This window comes from Olea europaea, chromosome 6 (assembly GCF_002742605.1).
Source record: "Olea europaea var. sylvestris chromosome 6, O_europaea_v1, whole genome shotgun sequence".
Classification (NCBI taxonomy): Eukaryota; Viridiplantae; Streptophyta; class Magnoliopsida; order Lamiales; family Oleaceae; genus Olea; species Olea europaea.
The window spans coordinates 8,273,043-8,277,865 of NC_036242.1; positions in this window are offsets into that span (position 1 = coordinate 8,273,043).

Below are 4,823 nucleotides of genomic sequence, written 5' to 3' on the forward strand. Positions count from 1 at the left end.
CCCGAGAGAGTAGATGAATCAGTTCACCAGCCTCCTGAACAAGGGGACAGAGAAATGTGATTGGAATCGATCCTATTGCTGTTGAAAGAATTGCTATTGTTGTTGCATCTGCTATGCGTAATACTGATAGATATTTCAGTATTGAGAGGGCTACAAAATTAGGGGTTAAAGTTTTCACTGGCACAGCTGATCCTGCAGTTGCACAGGTATGGATGATCGAGATAGAGAGGGTATTTGATGTTATGGGTTGCTCAGACGATCGGAAGTTGTGTCTTGCCACTTTCTTATTAGAGGAGGGTGCATATGATTGGTGGCAGTCAGTACGGAGCACATAGCTAGACCCTTCAATCATTACTTGGACAGATTTTTGTCGTATCTTTTACGATGCCTATTACCCTCGGTCCTATAAAGATGCAAAGCAGGCGGAATTTCTGAAACTAGTACAAGGCCAGATGACTATTGCAGAATATCAGGTGAAATTTATAGAACTTTCAAAGTGTGCCCAAGTTCTGGTAAGCAACGAAATGGATAAATGTAGACGATTTGGAAATGGGTTAAGGGAAGAAATTCGATTAGTAGTAACAGCTGCAGGCTGGAATGAATTTGGTAAATTGGTGGAATTAGCCTTAAGAGTAGAAAAGAGCATTTTGATAGGCCAAGTGGTAGAGAACAATGTTCAGAGCAAGCAGTAGTCATACAATGGCAAGTACTTCTAGCTATAGATCACCACGGAGGGACAACAGAAGATTTCGACCTAGTGTGTCCAGTTCAGGTCAATTCAAATCTCGATTTCAAGAAAGTCAAGGTCCTAGATTCAATCCCACTACTGTAAAGCAGCCATTGGCCAGTTATACTTATACTCAGGGTTTTTCCCAGCGATCATTTACTCCGAGATAGGGAGAGAGTTCTGCTAGTGCCAGATTTCCTTCTTGCCAGTTATGTGGAAGATCTCACACTGGAGAGTGCTTAAAGTTCAAAGGAGTTGGTGTTTGCTATCGCTGTGGCCCAGAAGGACACCTGAAAAGGAACTGCCTAGTTCTATTCCAGGAGGGTAGCATGGTACAGAGGATGTTTCCTCAGTAGAGTGCTGGTAGTGCATGACAAAATCAGACTCAGAGAGATGATTCAGCTAACAGAGCATGTGCAAATAGTGCGACCCAGTCTAATATCGCAAGCGATAGTAGTACAAAATCAAAAGGACGCGCAGGACGACCGAAGACCCAAGGCAAAGTTTTTGCTATGACTCAATAGGCAATAGAGGAGTCACTAAATGTTATCATGGGTATGTTGTCTATTTTTTTTTATAGAAATGCTCGTATTTTGATTGATCCTGGATCTACACATTCTTTTATGTCATTTGCATTTGATTTATATGCAAATCAAAAGCCAGAACTTTTAGGCAGTTGTTTGGTAGTGAGAACACTAGTAGGAAAATCATTATTAGCAAACAGTACATATCGAGATTGTGGGATTAAGGTAAAGGAGAACGAGTTGAAGGCAAATTTAATACCTCTTGACATACATGATTTTGATGTTATCTTGGGTATGGACTTTCTGGCAACAAATCGAGCTTCAGTTTATTGCTTTCGAAAGAAGGTTTTATTTAGACAACCAGAACAGCCTAGGTTATGTTCAATGGACAACGCAGAATTTTACCGTCTTGTGTGATATCTGCTATTGACCCTAGAAGATTACTCAACAAGGGCTGCCATGCATATTTGGCTCATCCCAGTGGTCAAGGACTTTTTCTGATGTATTTCCAGAAGAATTACTAGGCTTATCATCAAACAAAGATATGGAGTTCACGATAGATCTTATTCCAGGAATTGCATCTATATCACGGGCACCATATAGAATGGCACCAGCAGAATTGAAAGAGCTAAAGGTTTAGTTGTAAGAGTTGGTAGATAAGGGTTTCATCAGACCTAGTGTATCTCCGTGGGGAGCACCAGTTTTGTTTGTGAAGAAGAAAGACAGCACCATGCGATTGTGCATAGATTACAGACAATTGAACAAAGTGACAATTCGCAATAAATATCCTTTGCCACGTATTGATGATCTGTTTGATCAGCTTCACGATGCTGCAGTATTTTCAAAGATTGATTTGCCTTCTGGATATCATCAACTTAAAATCAGGGACAGTGATATGTCAAAAACTGCTTTAACGACAAGATATGGTCATTTTGAATTTCTTGTGATGCCATTTAGGTTGACCAACGCACCAGCAGCATTTATGGATATGATGAATAGAGTGTTTCACTCATATTTAGACAGCTTTGTGATTGTATTTATTAATGATATTTTAGTATACTCTCGAGATCATGATAAGTACACAGAGCATCTCAGAATCATAATACAACACTGCGTGATAAGCAGTTGTACGCTATATTCATTAAATGTGAATTTTGACTTGATAAAGTTGTATTTTTGGGACGTCATATCATAGAGGGAATTTATGTTGACCCACAGAAAACTGAGGCAGTGATAAAATGAGAAAGGCCTACTAATGTGATAGAAATACGAAGTTTTCATGGCTTCGCAGGTTATTGTCGTTTTGTTGAGGAATTTTCTAAAATTGCTATTTCTTTGACCAATTTGACTAGAAAGAATGCTAAATTTGTCTGGAATGAAGATCGTGAAAGAAGTTTCCTCGAATTAAAGAATCGATTAGTGTCAGCTCCAGTTTTTATCCTTCCATTTCCCTGTGAAGAGTTTGTGATATATAGTGATGCTTCACATCAGGGTCTTGGTTGTGTTTTGAAGCAGAATGGGAAAGTTATAGCGTATGCTTCCAAGTAGTTGAAGAAACATGAACTGAGTTATCCTACACATGACTTAGAGCTAGTTGCAATTTCCCAGCCCTGAAAATTTGGAGACATTACTTGTATGGCGAGAGATGCCAGATATATACCGATCATAAAAGTTTAAAGTATATTTTTGACCAGGAAGAGTTAAACTTGAGGCAAAGAAGATGGTTAGAGCTGATAAAAGATTACGACTGCAAGATTGATTATTATCCAGGGAAGGCTAATGTAGTTGCTGATACTCTTAGTCGGAAAATATCGAGTCCTATGACTTAGACTAATGCAGTATGTTCATCTTTCTTTGGTGAGTTCAGAGCTTCTCATGCCCAATTATTAGTTACCAGTGTAGAAACATTGTTTGCAAATTTCCAAGTGAGGCCTACTTTGATTGACACAGATAGAGAAGCTCAAACTCAATATCCAGTATTGAGCAAATTGAAAGAAGAAGTTAGTAAAGGTAAGCATAGAGATTATACCATTCGAGATGACAGAGCTTTAGTTATGGGAAACAGATTATGTGTTCCAGATGATTCGAAATTGAAGGGAGAAATTCTAGAAGAAGCACATAATTCATCTTACGCGATGCATCTAGGCAGTACAAAAATGTATCATGTACTGAAAGAACACAGTTGGTGGCATGGAATAAAGAGAGAAATAGCTGAGTTTGTATCCAGATGTCTCATTTGCCAGCAAGTGAAACCAGATCGTCAGGAAATAGCAGGATTGTTACAAACGTTGCCTATTCCTAAGTGGAAATGGGAACACATTACTATGGATTTTCTATTTGGACTTCCACGGACTCAGAGTGGACATGACAACATATGGATCATTGTAGACAGATTGACGAAGACTACTAGATTTTTGCCTATTAAAGTTACCTACTCGCTAGATAAATTTGCAAAAAATATATGTTGATGAGATAATCAGTTTGTATGGGGCACCAGTATCTATTGTTTCGGATAGAGATTCTCGTTTCACTTTTAAATTTTGGCCCAGTTTGGAGAAAGCTATAGTTAATAAACTTCATTTCAGTACAGCTTTTCATCCACAAACAGATGGCCAGTCAGAAAAAACTATTCAAACTTTGGAAGACATGTTAGGAGCTTGTGTACTACATTTTAAAGGGAATTGGGATACTCATCTTCCTTTGATGGAGTTTACTTATAATAATAGTTATCATTCGAGTATAGAAATGGCTCCTTTTGAAGTATTGTATAGTAGGAAATGCAGAACTCCAGTATGTTGGGATGAAGTTGACGAAAGAAAGTTGTTGGGTCTCGAATATGTCCAGATTACTGCTGAGAAAGTAAAGACAATTAAAGAAAAGTTAAAGATAGCCCAAGATAGACAGAAGAACTATGCAAATAGACGCAGAAGAAACCTTGAATTTGATATTGGGGATAGAGTTTTCCTACGATTGCCACCATGGAAAGGTGTTATCAGATTTGGTAAACGAGGTAAATTGAGTCCGAGGTATATTGGCCCATATGAGATTGTTGAACGCATCGGTCCAGTTGCGTATCGATTGGCTTTGCCAACAGAATTATCCAGAATTCATGATGTATTCCATGTTTCTATGCTTCGTAAGTATATTCCATATCCATCTCATGTTTTGGAATCACAACTAGTTGAGCTGAAGAAAAATCTTACCTATGAAGAAGAACCAGTTCAGATATTGGACAGGAAGGAACGGGTCTTGCGTAGTAAGACTATTTGGTTAAAGTCTTGTGGAGAAATTATGCTGTAGAAGAAGCGACATGGGAAAGTGAAGAGCAGATGCGTTCTCAGTATCCTCGGGTTTCTCGGACTTAGTCAATTGAATTTTAAGGTTGAAATTCATTTAAGGGAGTGAGTTTTGTAATGTCTTAAATTAATGGAAAGAAAAGTCAAACTCAAAAAAAAAGACAAAAGACAAAAAAGAAAAAGAAAAAGAAAAACGAAAAGAAATGGTAGGCAGTGGAAACTCAAACCAATCCATTATAAATTTATCCAAATCCATTATATATATATATATATATA